General features: G+C 45.8%; 1 protein-coding gene across 12 annotated transcripts in view; it reads left to right on the forward strand.

The window, feature by feature from the left end:
- Dab1 (DAB adaptor protein 1) overlaps positions 1-18,017 on the forward strand; it is a 1,075,378-nt gene that overhangs the window by 831,852 nt on the left and 225,509 nt on the right. The gene's annotated exons all lie outside the window — the stretch shown is intronic.

The raw sequence follows: 18,017 nt of genomic DNA on the forward strand, positions 1-18,017 counted from the left end.
CTCCCCCACCCCCACCTCCTGTGTGCATATTACACCAGAAAGATCAGAACTGCTTTAAATGAAACTGCTTTAAATGAAAATATAGATCTCAGTTGAAAGGAACTGTGAACGAACACACAATCCCATACTTTAATTGTTACTTCCTTCTTCCTACTTCTCTTTTCCTACTTTCTCCTTTCCCTTGTTTAAGCCTTAAAGAAGAAACTTGGAATAGTCACTTTATTTTAAAGCCCTGGTTTAGATTCATAAGAAATATATGAGTACCAGGAAAGTACCAGCTTCCAGTATCTTAGTCTTCATTAAAAAAAAAAAAAAAGAAAAGAAAAAAGAAAAAAGTTGATTTCTGTTGAATGTCTATTATGTACCAGACTCTTTTCTTTGGGTTTCTCTTCTTAACTTGTATAACATAATCATCTTATGTTTTATAAAATGGCTTGAAATTAATGGAAGGTGACAGTGAATTACTGAGAGCTGAAGGTCAAACAGGATAGAGCTTTTGCCTTTGCTTTAGAATGCTGTTGACCATAGAAGCCTGTTTTCATTTGCAGGGAGAGGATTTGGAGTCTGTGTGGTTTCTCTGTTTCATAAAAATGACAAGTTGAAAAGTCTTCTCACTATGCCTTGCTGAGTTTTAATTTTTAGCAGATTGGGTTAGAAGAGGCCGCTTTAAACCTTGAAATCATCTTCATTTATCGGTCCATTTTCCCTGGGATCAGAGTAGATTGGCAAAGCATTATGATCTTCCATTTCAGAGCTGAAGGATTATCCATTGCGATGGATGAAATCATCTCTAAAATCCTTCTGGAGCTGGTAGTGGGGTTGGTCCATTTCAGAAAATGCCTGTGGTCCCAGGAACCTTAGAAATGAAAATGAAAGGGGTAAAGTTTGCATCTTGAAGACCCACATTTAAAGGGTGATTCCACTGCATCTGTTGTATAAGACTTTTCCCACTCTAGCAGGAGCTAGAGTTTCCTTTCTGTTGGGTTTCTACTTAGCAGCCGCAATGTCAAAGGCAGAGAAGCAGATTTTATTCACACAAAGGAAGGAAGGTCATGGGGAGCTAAGCAGCCTTTCTCAGGCCGATGGGGAAAGTTGGAGAGGGAATTATTAGATCACAGTGCAGGTTTGCTCTGGAAGGAAGGAAGGAAGGAAGGAAGGAAGGAAGGAAGGAAGGAAAGGAAGGAAGGAAAGGAAGGAAGGAAAGGAAGGAAGGAAGGAAGGAAGGAAGGAAGGAAGGAAGGAAGGAAGGAAGGAAGGAAGGAAGGAAAGGAGGAAGGGGGGTAGTTAGGTTGGGTGATAAACCTGAGAAGCTTCAGTGTAGTGCTCACAAAATTTCAGCAAGACTGTTGGTGAGACTTTGAGCCAAACTCACTGATTAGAGTGTGCCTACCTCCCAGGAATGGGCCTGACCATCCCACAATGCTCCGTCAGTGGCCAGGAGTGGTCCCTGGGAAGTGCAGTATTGGAACAGCTGTGGAAGTAGATATCTAGGGGCAAGCTCTGTGGCATTTGGCCAGTTCTTTCTGTGTGGTAGGATATCTGTAAGAGAGGTGCTCATGGACTACATTGCAGCAAAAGGATTCATACTCTACCCAAATGCTAGGGGTTTCTGTGAGATACCCCGTAACTTCTCCATCTTCTTCCCACCATAGACAGGCTAATGAAATAGATTGCTCTCTATATGTCCCTTGTGCCTCAGAGGCAAAGGTGGGCAAATAGATGTCAAATATACTGCTGGTGGAAGATGGGTTATCGGCTCTTCTGGCAGATTAGTCCAGTACTTCCTAGAACATTTTAACCATTCATAATCTGAAGGGACTAGAGAATTTTAAAAAGAGAGAGACAGGGAGACGGAGAGAGAGAGAGAGAGAGCGCAATTCAGTTGTCCAAGGAGAAAGCCCCAGTGTCATTCTAAGACCTTGTTAAATATATTCTGCTCACTGTCCCTGCCAGCTGCGGGCCAAGTCACCTTCAGCATGTAGCCCAGGGATGGTGCTACCGTCTTCAGGCTGACAAGGTGATCAGTCACATCTTCCATTATTTCTTAAGCAGAGGGACTCTGAAGAGCACCAGATCCTCTGCATGTGTACTAGCTAATGTGTGAAGTGAGAGTTGTAAGATCCGCCTCTCAGAGATGACTGAGAACTAGGGGCACATCTACATAAGCATGTCCATACATGGCATGAAGGAAGACGAAGGCCATGTAGCATGGCTGAGCCTGAGATCACAGTGTCTCTAAGGATGGAGTGTGCAAGCCAGTGCATGCACACCATCACTGCCTGGCTCTTGCTAGGGTGGGACTTGTGGATATTTATGTATCTCCTCTGCCTCCTGGGACAGTCCAGCTTAGCTCTTCAGGCACACTGCTCTAGGTGACCTTCCGCCAGAGCTGTGCTTGGTATAGAACTCATCTGTGAGAGAAGCAGTCTGGAAGTCTATGCCTCCACTTAAGCGGGCCTGGAGTCATGCATCCTCCACAGAGCTCCAGGACTTCCTGTTTTCTCAGACTCTGCTTCACCTTCTGCTGTCTGCATTCAGGCTTACCCTGTGCTCACAGCCAGCTGAAGAGTTTACTCTGTTGCAACTGTGACCTAAGGCTGAGCTGATTATTACAATTCTAGATTCAGGAGAGAGGAGATATATATATATATATATATATATATCATATATATATGAATTTCATCCTGTCTCTGCCAGGGACCACCTCTGGTCCACTTAAGGTTTGTAAAATGTGACATGATTATTTTTGACCACCCTGTGGGTGGGTGGCTTGGTGGGGGAGGGAAAGTATGCAAAGTAGTGATAAAAAGGCTATGTAGGGGACTGAAGAGAGATGGCTCAGAGATGAAGAGCATTGGCTGCTCTTGAAGAGATCCTGAGTTCAATTCCCAGCAACCACATAGTGGCTCCCAACTATCAGTAATGAGAGCTGATACCCTATTCTGGTGTGCAGGCACACATCCACATAGAACACTGTTTATAGTATAAATAAATAAATCTTTTTTTTAAAAGGCTGTGTAAATATTGCTAACCAAGAGTGTCCAACCTAGAAAACACTTCTGCCAGGAAGCCTTTCTAGAGTAACCAAACACAGAGGGTGTTGTCCCTGGGCTACCTAGATTTGGGCAAGTGTGGTTACAGAGGTAAGAAAGGGGAGGAAGAAAGGGTGGGGAAAGAGAGGGAGAGAGAGAATTCTGTTCTGCGCAGCTGCGTGACTCCAAAGGAAGGCCATTTAAAGGGGGGGGGGCTTGGTTAACTTTGGGGAGGTAGGCCGAAGCCTGGTTAGAGGAGCAGTTGACAGCTTTTATGCTTTAGCTCTCTGCCATGCTGTGCTCATTCCTATATCTGCCTGCCTCAAGACCTGAAGGTGGGAATCAGGCTTGGTTCTTCCCTGACCCCTGCCTGTATAGCCCAAAGCTGCCACAGAGTAGGTAACAGAGGAGTGTTTACGGAACAGAGGAATGTCATCCAGATGGAATAATAGCTACCCTAGGCAGTGAGAAGTACTTCCTCGTGGCAATAGGAAGCAGTCATCCTGCTAAAGGAGCAACTGTTTTCCCCCTTCAAAGTATGTGCAGAAGAGAGCTCCCATGGTTGGCTTTCATGCACATTCAGGTGATACATCTTTGATCCCAAACTCCTTTAGATTTTGAATCTTCAGGAACTGCAGCCCCTACCCACTTAATAGCTGTCCAGAGCCCAATATGCTAATGCAAATTAGCCTAGAAACGATGGGAACTTTGGGGATTTAATGAGCTGAGCTGGCACCTGTTCACTCAGCACTTGGACAGCATCTTTTGAGCTACCTAAGGTAAAGGGGTGGTGTCAGACTCACACTTTCTGGGGAATGGCTTGCTAAGGCATTTCACACCATCTTTCACTGACATACAGTTAGTTCCCTTTGGGCAGCTGACCTTAACATTTGGGATACAAGACTTTGGAAGCTCCATCCATAATGACACACCCCTGTGTACCCTACCACACATCCTTCCTCAGACCCCGAAGATCCAGAAGATGCTCTGATTGGTAGAGACAGCATAGAGGTGCCATTCCAATGAGCTGAGTGTAAATTTTCACCCTTGCATGGAGGAGCCCAGTGCTGGGGCCACACAAGCTGGCTGATGCCCATGATGGATTAGCATACTACAAAGCCACATATGGTAATGCTCAGTGGGCACACAAGTGTGCTCTCTGTAGGGCCTGGCACATCATAGGTGCCCAGTCACTATTTGATGGATGAGTGAGTGGACCTGGGATGATCGGTCTTCAGAGTGCTGGCGGGAGAGGACCCAGCCTTGAGCTTTGCTTCTGCATGTCTGAATATGATGAGTAAATATGGGTGATCTCTGTCATCTCTCTGACTCTGCTCCTTTCTTGGATAGGTTTAAACTCAGATCTGATGCACTCAGTGCACAGCACACATAAGGACACAGCAGACAGAGATTCTAACAACCTGTGTTAATAATGAAAGAGTGAGCCGTTCGATATTTCTCAGTTTTCTTATGGATAAAGTAGAACCTCTTTCGTCCGCATACCAGGATGTTACTCAGAGAATGTGAACGTCCGGCTCCGGACTCAGTAAGAGGTAGATGATGTCATCGCTATCGGAAGACTTGGAAGGCCCAGGCTGTGGCCACCCAGCAGCCAGAGATTGAGTGCCGGAGAAACAAACGGCTAGAACAAGATTTCCTAGGCAGGCACAGTATCCCCACTTTCCTCTACCATTCTCCCTGAATGAAGAGTTTTCAGAGAACTTAGACTACATTATTTGACTTTTATGGAGTAGGCATTCGTTTCAGATTGACTTTTATAATTCTCATGACCTAACACCAAGTCTATTTTACCAAAAAATAGAATATAAAAGGAAAGGCTCCAACACAGACTCGAAGCTGATGCTGAGACTCATAGCCAAACTTTGGGCAGAGTGCAGGGAGTCTTATCAAAGAAGGGGTGGAATGGAAGGACCTGGAGGGGAAGGAGCTCCACAAGGAGACAACATAGCTAAAAACCTCAGCCCAGAGGGGTCCTGCAGAGTCTGATGCACCAACCAAGGAGTATGCATGGAGAAGACCTAGACCCCCTGCTCAGATATGGCCCATAGGCAGCTGACACTCCATGTGGGTTCCCTAGTAAACGGAGCATGGGCTGCCTCTCTCATGAACTCAGTTGCTTGCTCTTTGATCACTTGCCTCTGGCAATGCAGCCTTGCCAGGCCACAGAGGAAGAGGATCCAGACAGCCCTGATGAAACTTGATAAGCTATGGTCAGATGGCAGAGGAGGAGAACTCCCCCTTTCAGTGGACTAGGGGAAGGAGATTGGGGGGAAGATAGAAGGAGGGTGGGACTGGAGAGGAGATGAGGGATATAACATGAATAAATTGTAAAAGGGAAACAGATGAACAAAATGAAAGAAAAACCTAAAACCTTAATCCTTTGATCTTATTTCAGTTACAAGAAATGACTGTCTACAGCCTGTCACTATAGGTGATTTGCAGAGAATTACCAGGTAGTACTCTTCCTCTCACTGCAGGCAGGCATCCTGTCCCTTACCCTGATGCCCCCCCCCCATCCCCAGACCATATCCTTCTCAGGATGGAAAGAGCTGGGCATCTCAGGATGACAGGGTGAGGGAATATTCCAGAAAGAGCAAAGACAGCCCTTTGGTTCTATATTGTGATGGTGGAAGAAAACTGTTGATGTGTTCAGGATAACCACAGCACCCTCCTCTGGCACACCTGTGCAGGACCTCCCAAAGAACAGAGCAGTGCAATAGACATGGCCCTAGCTCTCCTGTCAGAGCAAGCCAGGCAGAAGACAAGAGCTGTGTTGCTCTCTCAAAACAGCACCAGGCATAGCTGTCCCCTGAAAGCACAGAGGGAGTGTCATATCTTGAAGCCTGTTCTGATGGGGTGGCTTCCTCTGTTGGCACGGCTAGGCCCAGAACTAGAATAGGCCGGTGACACCTGCTTCTTACCTTTGCTTTCAGATTCCCTTTTCACCAGTGAAAGCAGAGAGGACAAGGGAACAAATACTCATAGACAGTAGTTCTCTGTACTCTTCTGAGGACAGGCTTGGAATTGTCCCATCCAATGGGAGGTCATAATGGAGGACTGAAGGTAGGGCTGGTTCCCTCTCTGTACTCTGGCAGCAGCTGATTCTCTTCTGTTGTCATGCTTGCCTGACAGAAAGCTCCTGTGGCCCAGCAGTGTTCCAGCCATCTCTCAGACCCATCTCCTGGCTGGACTCTTGTCAGGACACCCATGCCTTTTTGTTGGCCTAATCCCCTGGCTACCAGCCACCTCCTGTGCTCATTAATCTCTGGATCACTTCCTTCCCTGTCTTTTCAGCTTCTTCAACAGCACTGTGAAAGTGCCCTGCATTAAATTCCTTCTTGAAATAACTGGCCAGTGCTTAGCTTGCCTGGCTGGCTGGATCCTCTGTGTTTGAAACCTAGCCCCACCATATCTGTGAGGCTAGAACCTTGGCGAGGCTCCTCGACCCACAGAGCCCCTTATCTCTACCCCGCAAAAATCTGGACTTAGAATTAGACTGTAGGTGTGTGGACTCCAGCAGAGAGTGTGGCACACACTGTAGGTACAGGACTGATGGCTATTGTTTTATTACATTCAGAAAGCTATTTATTTCTCAAAGAAGGAGCCTGCTCTTTTTACTTTTTGTGTCCCAGCTAGATGCATCTACTTAATGAAGTAAGTAAGCTTAGCAAACTGTTTCTTGACAGGATGATTTGGCTAAGTGGAAAGGCTCTGTCAGCATCATCCGGACACTTCCTAAAGGAGGGTTGCACTGGTTTCCTGGTGCTATTCCACCAATACTTTCACAGAGGAAGTGCCTGTGAAATGTTAATTGCCGTAACTTTAACAAATGAGAAATGTCACCGCCGCCCCTGGGATGTGCACCTTGTATGGTTGCTTCCACTTCCTCCTCTTTCTCAGCAGCTGCAACAGCTTCCCCCCCCCCCCCGCCTGTGCTTTCTCTGCCATTATCTTTCCTTCTTCTGCAGAGTGGTTGCCCAAAGCTGAATCCTTGGCCATGTCCCTGATCATGGCTCACTCTGGGTGAACACAGATGGTTCCCTCTATCATGCTTCCTGGAGCCAGATGCTCTTGCTTAGGGGCAGAAATCATAAGGTTTCATTAGTCACACTTGCTAAAAGTACAAAACTCTCAAGTGGGCTTGTTGAACATGGAGAAATCCCGGTGTGTAAATATTTATGGATTAGGAATCAAATATTAAATATTTACTTCAGCTTTGTGGAATTATAAATGATTTAATAAACCCTACTGGGAGGGAGGTGGAATGGTAGTGGTTAAAACCCACTCTTATGCTTAATTGTTTCCCAACCCTCACTCTCTACCTCGCAGGAGTGTGGGGAGCTTGGGATGCTGGTGGAAAAGGCCGTATTTGGGTTTTAAGTTCGTGTCTACCTCATTTTTCTAACGTTCCATCTGTGTTACATGATGAATGTCCCAGAGTGGGGACCCTAACAGGGTATCTTAGCTCCATAGTTACATAGTTAGCTCCATAGTTATGTGTCATGGTCACCTGAAGCTAATTTAAAAAGCCGACAGGAAGGAATGTGTCAGAAGTGTGGACACATACAGGGTGCTAGATGGTCTCCCTACAAGGCTGCCCTGGGAAGAGTCATAATAGCACAGCCAGCCCAAGTCTATGGGGAAAAGAGGCCTCTGGATCTATGTTTCATCTCTGCTACTGAACTGCTACACACCTTCAACAAACTCCTCCCAACTCAGAATTTATTTCCTAAGGCTGCTGTAACAATGGCCACAGGTTTGCTCACTCAGAATGATATGGATCTGGAGGCTTCAAGGGATTGGCAAGGGCACTGTCCAGCTGACAGCCCAGCAGAGAACCTGGCTTTCCTCAGCCTGTGGAGACTACCACCTCTCCTTGGCTTTCCACTCTGTTTCTAACTAGTCTTCCCCTCTGTGTCTCTTAGGGTACACTTGCCATTGGATTTCAGGTTTACCAAAGAGTAGAGAATGGTCTGCAGATTTACGTTTTAATTGCATCTGTACAGACAGGTTTTTTCTTTTCTTTCCGTATGTGGATCTTCAATATCTTTCTAGGGCTATTACTTAGCCTATTACACTGTCTAAAGATGTCTGTCATTGATACCAGATTGGGTTATCAGACACTTGAAGGTTTATTTACTTAGACTGTTTTGTGATCTTGCGGAGGTTGGCAGGTAGGAGAATGGCCCTGGGCACCTGAGCAGGGGGCCATTCATTAAATGGTGGTTACTTCTATTTCAGTTCACAAAGTATGGATTCCTATTGAATGGCATGGTCCTGCAGATATAAGATGCATCACTCTCTAAGACACTGGACATGGGGGTAGGCAATACAACCATTATAGTCCCTTGTGATATTTTTCTGAGGGTATTTTTTCAGGAAAGGATCTGAGAGGATTGACAGGTGCAGCTGAGTGATTGGAGAAGGCTTCCGAAGGGAATGATGTGGGCACTGGTTCATGTAAGCTGATGGGAACAAAGGGGAGGTACACCTCACGCCTCCTGGGAAGCCCTAAGTACTAGGTCTTTAGGAATCAAGGGTCTCATGGGAATAGGAGGAAATTGGGAATGTTGGAATACAGAGTTCTGGAAGCAGAGCTGTGAGGGTGAGGTAGCCACGGGAAACAAATCCAGAGCTCATGTGATACTCCCAAGGTAAAATGCAGATTCCATCTCACTGGGTGTGAAAGAGAATTCATTTACTCACAACCCATGCCTGGTCAGATCTTTCCCACCTCATCCTATGGCAGCACACAGGTACCAGTTAGAGTCTTTCTTAACTGCAATTTTTTACTCAGTTGTGGTTTAAAAAAAAAAATTTTTTTTTTTTAATTCCATCTGTATCTACCGGGAGACTCTTGGGTCCAGGGCCTCTGCTCTAGTGAATGCCCCTGGGCTGCTTTGTACACGGTACTCTATAGCCGTCTTTCAATGAATTTTACTGCAGTGGGAATTGTGGCACTGAGCAACAGAGGTGGATGGAATTCTTTCTGAAGTCTTCTCTGACCCCGGAGCTCCAGAATTGAGTCTGTTTACACAAGAAGGTAACATTTGCTTTGAGGGGGTCAAAGTGCACGCATACCGTGTGGGACCTATTGTTACTGATTTCTCTGGGGACTGGGGACTAGGTACACCTCAGCTCGCTTCCCGGCTGTCACACGCTTTCTTATTGGTTTACATGTATAGATCCAGTTATGTTTACCATCCGCACGAGTGCTGCATTTTCAATAATTCATAGAAATGTCGTATGAAATTAATCTATGGTGAGAACTCAAACTTGACTAAAGCCGAAGCGTGGTGCCCAGGAACGTCTTTATTACTGACAGCATCCATCTCGGCTTTTTTCCCCCTCGTTTCATGAGTTCCGAATTCTCCTGTAAGAAGAGCCAGGTTGAGGAAATCATTAATCTCTGACAGTTGTGTAGATACAATTAAAGATATATGATTATAAAAATACCTGCTATCTCAGATTACTTCCTAAAAGAGCAAGGAGTCGTGAAAGAGAGTGTTCTATTTAAAATGTCAGCTAGGGGGATATTAGCTTGAGTAGTCAAAGTGCTGTATGCCTGTCACTCATGAAAACTGACAATTAGACCCATAAATAGATTTTACAGGCTTTCATACAAGGGTGCACATCCTGTGCAGCTGAGGCTCATGGAAATGAGAGCTGTGTTGGTTGTGCTGACTCACAGGAGACTAGCAGGTAGAAGAGTGAGCCTTGTGGAACACTTGTGTGGTCTCTGGAGGCCTTCGGAGTCTCACAGGAGGAAGCCCACCGGTTTCCTCCAGTACCCTCACCCCCTCTAGCACTGCCATTAACTGTTTGCATGAACTCTGGCCGCTCTCCTCCTGTCTCCCTGATCCATTTCCTTATCGACAAAATGAAGTTAATGCACCAGCTTCATGTTCTTGCAGTGCTTGTTCTGGAGAAGCAAATGGAATTAGAAGAAAAGGCCTTGAAACTGAAAGAGGAACCAGACAGAGGTTAGCAGTTGGCTTTCTGGTCCTAAGCTGACTTGTCGATAGTGACAGCTGAGCTGTTTCTATAGGCACCAAGCAAGGAGATCAGAAGGCAATGCAAAGTCCAAGGCCTCAAAGCGTCACTGAGAAATGACAAACTGAAACTCAGCTTTTTCTGTCTTGGCTGGTCGAGGAATCATCCAATGAGGATGAACCCAGTGAGAATGAATGCCCAGAAAGAGGGTTAAGCAATGGAGATCTATTTCCAGAATCTGGACTCTATCCTTGTCCTTTCTGTAAGAGTTCCACCTTGTTTAAAATGCATGACACCTGGAACCTCCAGTTTCCCTGTTCACAAAATGGGGCAGATGATTTTATAATCGCATTCTCCTCAAGGCTGAAATATCGAGAGCAGCTAACACCAGTGGTATGCATAGGGAAGTCACAGTGTCACTGTGAAACTGGTGATTGGAAAATATGACCATCGACAGATGGGGAAGGGGCCAGAAGCAGGTCATTAGCTGTGCTCCATCTCATCATCCATCCTCTGTACATAGGAAACACAGGTTTTACTTGCTTTGCATTCTGTTAGCTATCTGTCTTTCATTGAAGAGGACAAGTTCTACACATGTCTTTTGTTTACTAAAGTGTTCATGTGCCTAGAATCCTTTCACTTAAGACACATTGCTAAACAAAACAAAAAACAGTAAATATTTAGTGTGTTGAGTCGGTTCTATTTTAGGTACTATAGTGAGGATTGCAGATAACATGAAGTACAGAAAAGAAAAGTGGGAACTATTTTCTTCAATGTTCACTTGACTTGGGAAGGTAATGTAAAATACCAAATACAACATAACACATGCAAAAGATATACATGTACATCTATACATACAGATGCACAAGAGCTGGGGAGCATAGGAGGGGTTCTTGCAGGCTAGGATCCGAAAGGGTTCAATCTCTCTTGGGCGCCTGCTTCCTGATTTCTACAACTGGTCCATATGCTATAGGCTGGGTATATTTTTATCATCAGTGTGTGGACAGAAACACTGGGACACACTGTCACTTTCAGTAGCCTGAAGAATTTTGTTAGTCTTTTCGAGACTGGATTCCAGCCAAACTGGGGTTCCTGAGGCACATTTCAGGGGATTCTATTAAGCATTTTAAGAGAGAAATTCACAATGGAATAAGAGCACGCATGAGAAAATCATTGCAGTCTTATGCCAGGAGGGCAGGGAGGGTACCAAATCCTTTAAGGGAAACATCCCAAGCATGGGTTTAGGCATCTTAAGGGCAAGTCACAATGTCACAAAAAAGCGTGTCTTAGCATCAGCCATATATACCATTTCGGTGGCTCTTGAATTATATCCCAAAAGTTTGCTAAGAAACCCTTTACTTTCATTATCTTTTTCACTCTGGTAAGTGTGGCTTTAGTGTAGTTTCAGATACGCCTTGGGTGGGACTTTAATCTGATAAGGTGAAGCCAGGAGTCCCTAGCTTTGAGCAAGGGGCTTAGTGTGTGTCCTTTCTCTGTAAATGGGGTTTCTGGTTGATTCCTAGTAAATTGCAGGCTTATAGGTGGGAAGAGAGAAAAGCCTAAATAGTTGTGCATTTTGCTAGAGTCCTCTTTCTTCCCTGCTTGTGTGAGGCTTTAACTGGGCAAGGCTTCTCTCTCTTGTCATATCTCAATATTTTTTTGTCTGTCTTTTTGAAATGAGCGGAAAAAAAATGGGGATGCTTGAGAACAATGGATGCTCTCTTGCCTCTGGTGGGTTATCTCCAGAGTTAGGGTGACAGCAGCTCCTAGCGACACAAACCTTCCACTGTCAGTAGCTCCAGGTCTACGTCTCATAAATCAAAGGACCACAAGGGTTAGTTTCCACATCAGAGGATTGTAAGTAGGGGGCTTATGAGAAAGCAAGTAAGCAGAACCCCCTTAGAGCAGTAGTGGTTCCAGAGATGAGCTCCCACAGAACTGCCAGTCAAGAAACTTTATGTAGGACTCCCAGTAGAAACTTGGATGAGGGACGCATGGCAGGTAAGCAGGTCTGTTCCAGTTGGCCTATCTATGGTGTCCAGGTGCCTCTCATATTTTGCCACAATTCCACATGTACAGCTTCCGGATAATGATGGTCATTTACTGTTTTACAAGAGCAAAAGAATGAAAACAGGAAACAAGACTGGGAACCAGAGGCCTCCCACCTCTGCAAACTTTTTGGGCATTTCTAGTCTTTGGCAAGAACAGGATTCCTAACAGAACTAAGGCTTTCTGGCTTCTGGCCAATAACAAGAACCTGGTCCCTGTCCTAACATGCCTGACCAGTTTCTGCTTCCTGTTCCCATCATTTCTGAGCTGTCTCATGTTTGGCACAGGGCACACTTGAATTTGAATCCAGACTTCAGCTTCAAATGTGACCTTGAGTGAGTCATCCAACTGAATTAGAATCCCAGTTTCTTCCCTTGTAAATCATTGCCAGAATTTAACAGATGATATAACCAATGCCATGACAATTGCTGGCATAAAAGCCGGCTCTCTGTAAATGACGTCCAGCCCACCCACCATTCTTTTACTTTCTGTGGAGTTCTAGCCCAACTGCAGCTTTTCCAGCCACTTTGCCCTGACATGTTTTTCTCCCAGCTTCTCACTGACTCAAGAGGCCTACCTAGCATTTCATCAGTTCCGCTGCTGTGGCTGTAAGCTCCTCAGTGAGATGGCACTTCTGCTATCTAGTTACCACCATCATGGAAGCCATTATTAGTGCTGTTGAGAAGCTTTGACTAGGGCCAAGTGATGAAGCATTTTAGATACATTTAATTGTCAAACAAAAAAAGGTGAATGAAACTGTAATCCTGCAGATGATAGAATATAGGCTTGAAAGAGTTAGATTGGTCTTAGGAGACACTCAAATGGGGCTTCCTAGCCTTTCGGTCCACCAGTTCCTTGGGGGAGAAGACTCACAGGAGCCCACCTTATGCGTGGTGCACAAGGCAATCTCTTGAGTTCTTCTGCCTGGCTTACCACACTTGGCTCAAGTCTGCTGTCTCTGAGGTGGCATGGAAAGTTGTCATCACTTGGCAGTCTTGGGGCTTGGGAGCCATATATCCAGGATCTGAAAGCATATCTGGAGGGTCTTTTCTTTCCGAATCTGGACAGGAGCAGAGATGGAAGAATGGTGCAGTAGGACTACCCCATCCACAAAAGAGCACTGCATTCTCTAGATCACATTTCTTATTATAAGTTCAATGCCTTACAAAGGGGAAGTCCAGCCCCAGCAGGGGCACTGGATGCAAATGAGTTTCTTACACATGCAAATGGATTCCCTATAAAGAGCCCTCTTGAGCGCTGAAAGGATGTGTGACTAAAACCTCTGACTACTTAAAAAAAAAAAAGAAGAAGAAAAGGAAGGAAAGGAAAGATTCCTGTGGGGTCTTGCCAGCTAATTAACAATGCAGTCTTTCTTGGGGGCTGGACTATAGACTTGCTCTAGCCTGTGGGCTTGGTAATCTATCTTCATCTTTGTGGGTAGCTCTGGGGGAGACACCTAGGGCAGAGGCATGGACCTAAGTGTCCTGAGGTTCCCACTCAGAGTATTAATCATGGCACTCAAGGATGATAAGAAAGCAGACCTTGTCTTTGCTTTGCCTTTTGGTTACATGTGATATGATTCCAGCCCAACAGGACTGCTTCAGAGGTGGGCTTTGTAACTTCAAGTAGCTTCATCTGCCTAGACCTTGTCTGTCTCAGTGGTGCGATTATAATACTGATGCCTGATGTGTCCTTCCCTCCCACCCCCCTCACTGTGGTCCAGAATTCCATGTGTTGGACAATGTTGCTTCGCTCACTACCTGGCTACAAGTCCTCATTAGACCCTCATTTCCCTCACATTCTCTCGGCCAATCAGTACACTCTGTGGAATGATGGCTTCGTCTCTTTTGTTTTCAGTGCCCAGTGAGGATGCAGGACAGCTGAGCAAGAATAATGAGTGAATACAACTGTTTCTGTCTTTACATACATCATAGCAATGGTAGATAGCATTCTCCTGCTGCATGTAACTTGGAAAAGTATTTTTTTTAATGTTTATATAGCATGTGACATATATGTTGTGATTGTCCTTCTGTAGATAGGCCCTTGACAGCACCTCAGCGGAAGTGGTTTTCATGACAAGCTTCACACTTCAGTCATTGGGTAACTTGAGTCCTTATGTGTGAGGAACTGAAAATGGTGCTTTTGTTGCTTTTTATCTTTTGTTAGCTTCCCCTGTCGAAGTGGGCTTTCTTCCCCTGTAAACTTAGGCACTCAAATGAAAAGTCCTAGATTCTTGGGATGCATCAAAACAGTCTTCACAGCTTTCACATGGATCTGTGGGCGGGAACTGTGTCAGAGGTTTAGGTTGGGTTGGTGAATGAATTCACCCTTCATACCAGAGCAGAAGAAAACGCGAGTTCACTTATTATACCGGGAAGAGCACTGCCACATGGCACATAAGACTCCGAATCAGCCGTGCAAGCCGCTACTTGGTCGATGCAGACCTCTACGCATACGACTTGATGTCATATAATTCTGGACATGCAATAAAGGCAGCCCTGATTGGAGGATTTCGGTTGTAGGCAGGGTTGGTTTACAAGGCAGTAGCGCTATGGTGTGGATTGTTGTCGGTTCTTAGGCAGTTTGGCCAAAGCAGAACCAGGGTTTCCAGTGGTCTGGTTGAGGCAGGGACCTGTTGTTCTCTTTCTGATGTCTTCATCATGATGGTTTTTCCTGTACAGGAAGAGAGAGAGAGAGAGAGAGAGAGAGAGAGATAGCTGAGGTAAGCACTATTCTTGCTCCTTTTGTAATCTGTGGAGCTGTTGAAAAGGCATTTCCTACTGTGGAGGTGGGGTCAGAGGGTACAAACAGAAAACACTCAGTAGCTACCAACATCATTTTGTGAAACAGATGCTATTTAGTCACTGGGTAGAAAAGCAGACTACATAGGCATCGCTGAGAATATGTAAGACCCCAAAGAAGCTGATTTCAAAGGAAGAAAACTTAACTCCAGCGTAACCTTTTTCTGAACAAAGCCTGGAGTAGAAGATGAGGCTGCTTCCAAATTTGTTGGCTGTTGTGTGCAACTACATTGACAGAGTTGAAGTCTTTAGTCATAAATGCCACTCTTATTGAGTGCTTATTTTGGACCAGACACTGTTACGTGTCTCTTCAGTAATTTAATTGACTCAAAAAAAGCAATGTGCCAGGGCCTGGAGAGATGGCTGTGTTGGCTCAGTTGCTTGCCTTACAGACACAAGGGTATATTCTCCATCCTGAGAACCTACATTAAAAAAAAAAAACAAAACAACAAAATAAAAACAATGTTACATATAATGCCTGTTCTAGGGAGACAGAGCCAAGCAAGTCTTTGGGGTTTGGTGGCCAGACAGCCTATACTGTTTTATAAGCTGAGGGTCAATGAGACACCCTCAAGAAAAGGTGGACAGTGCCTGAAGAATGACACTGAACGTTACTCTCTGACCTCTCCATATATGCCACATACATGTGCAGGTACACCCACACACATTTGTGCATTCCCATGAACACACATAAACAAGAAATAATAATCATATAATAGCTCTTACCATTAAGTGGGGAGAACCCGAGGTACAGAGAGATTCATGTAAGTCGCCTAACAGGATGGCAGAGCGAGCACGTGAGCCTAGGCTGATACTCTTCAGGCTCAGACCCTTTAAACGCAATTCCATCCTGCCGAGAAACCAGATGATTCCAGGCCTGAGAGCAGTCCGCATCTGCCAACCTGGGGTAACGGGGCTGGATTCATGGTGTCATCCATTGGTGGGTGGAGTGGTCCCAGTGTCTGTGAGCTTCAGGCTGTGGCGTTGACTGGTGACACTCAATCTACTGCTCTAGAGCCTGGCCTTTGGCTTGGTCTGACATACGCCTGAATCATGGCTCTAAATTTTACTAGAAATGTTGGGTGCTTGAATAAGTAGGTGAAGTTGGGACACACGGATCTTCTGTTTTATCATGTACTAAATGGGCACGTCCAGAAATCGTGTCCTACAGACTGATTCTGACAAGTCAGTGAGACCATGTGCCCAGAAGGCGTGCTCACTCACCAGGAGCCCAGCAAGCATCCCTGTACAACCTTTCTATAGCGTGAGGTGGACTCTGGATCGCCTGTATCCATGGATACTCACCTAAAGAGAAGAGGCAATGCATCCTCGTCATCACCCTGTGTCTGAACTTTGGTGTGCGGTTGGCCTCTGGGCGTGTTTGTGGGATGAAGGGTGAGGGGTTGTGTGGGTGAGGCTGATGCCTGGCAGCGTGACCAGGGTTCACACTGATGTAGCATTCTGAAAGGCTTGGCATGATTTCAGCCCCAAACTCCCAGTTGGAATCAGGAAGTAATTTGCAAAAGGGAACTGCATGAGCAGAAGACAACTTCCTCATCTGAAGAGCACTGTAGAGCATGAAGGACCACTGTTGCTTTGGCCTGTTTTCATCCGTTTGGTGCCGTGACATCACCAGCAACAATTAGCAGAGGGCAGGGTCCCCAAAAATGGGCAGTTCCCTCTTTACCATGGCACTCAATTTCATCATAACCTGCATGTATCTACCTTGTGGCCCCTCCCCTGCGTACCGTGCTAAGTGCTTTGTTGTTTCTTACTGTCACCTTCTTCTTGGTTAGTAGGAATCAGAAGAGCCTCAGACTTTCTAGATCTTTCCTCACCCCTCATAGGTCTCGAATTATTATCTTGGCTCAGCCTGGCATTTCCCCTTCTCCTCCAGGTCAGCCCTGATTGCTAGTTAAGACCTAGTTCCATTCCTGAATGCTGTGTCCTGCAGGCCAGGTGTAGTTTAAGCTCTTCTCTCCCCTCTAGCATCTTCCTTTTCCGTCCCTGCATTCTAGACTTAACATTTTCTTCCCCTGCACTCTGCCTCCCCGCTTAGCTGTGATCCCACTGAGGACTGGAAGCCTGCACCTGTCTTAACTTTCCCTAGTTGTTATAGTTGGCTGACTGTTGGGTGAATCCAAAGAGGTCTGATAGTGGCCTGGGGGCAGAGAAGACCTCATACAGGCAAGGGGGGAGGACTGAAAGGTAGACTAGGGGCCCAGGGAGCCTCGCTGGTCCTGTTTCACAGCAGCTGACTGAGTAACATCATCCAGATGCAATGATCTATGCAGTGTTTCTCTCCAAGGTGCTTAATCAAACCCATCTCGTTAATCCTCACAAAAACCTTCCAAGGAAGCGAGAAGACAGAATTCATCTTTTTGTAGCATGAGAAAATGAGACATCAAAGGTGCTGAACCTGCACATTTGGATTGACACAGTTAACTCCCTGGCTCCTGGGGATAGAGACTCAGAACTCACTCCCCTGCAGGGCCTATGCTCGCATCCTCACCCTGACATCCTCCACACATGAGCACCCCCCCCCCCCAACACACACATACCCCGTGTCTATTTATGACCCTCTCTGTCTCAGTCAGGTTCACAGATGATTTTTAGAAGTGAGGGGCGAGCAAATCCTGTCGAACAATTTAACCAGATTCAGAAGGATTGGGATCATTTGCGTAATTGGGCTAGCAGATGGTAAATGTAGTTCAAAGTACAAAAATGTAGAATAATTACAAGGGGAGAAAGTAACACAGTTTGCGGATGAGGAAAGCCATTTGGGAGAAAAGCTCATTGAAATCATCATGTCAGTGTTGAAGAGAAGGACAAACAGCTCTGGGGAGCAGAGGAGAAAGAGGATACAGAGAGCAGCCTGCACAGCGTGATTCCTGGAGGAAGGCAGGAGAAAAGATTTGTCTATTATGTTCAGTCAGAGAGGAGATGGTCAGGGTCGGGAGGGTCTCTGAGAGGATGACGGTGTGGAGAGCAGGTCAGGGTCAGGGAGGTTTCTGAGAGGATGGTGGAAGTGGACAGGTTTCCTGGGAAGATGGGGGGGCAGGTCCTTGGGGAGAAGGTGGAGAAGTTCCTTGGCAGGATAGTGGAGTAGGTCTCTAGGAAG

The sequence above is a fragment of the Meriones unguiculatus genome, chromosome 12 (assembly GCF_030254825.1).
Source record: "Meriones unguiculatus strain TT.TT164.6M chromosome 12, Bangor_MerUng_6.1, whole genome shotgun sequence".
NCBI classification, from domain to species: Eukaryota; Metazoa; Chordata; class Mammalia; order Rodentia; family Muridae; genus Meriones; species Meriones unguiculatus.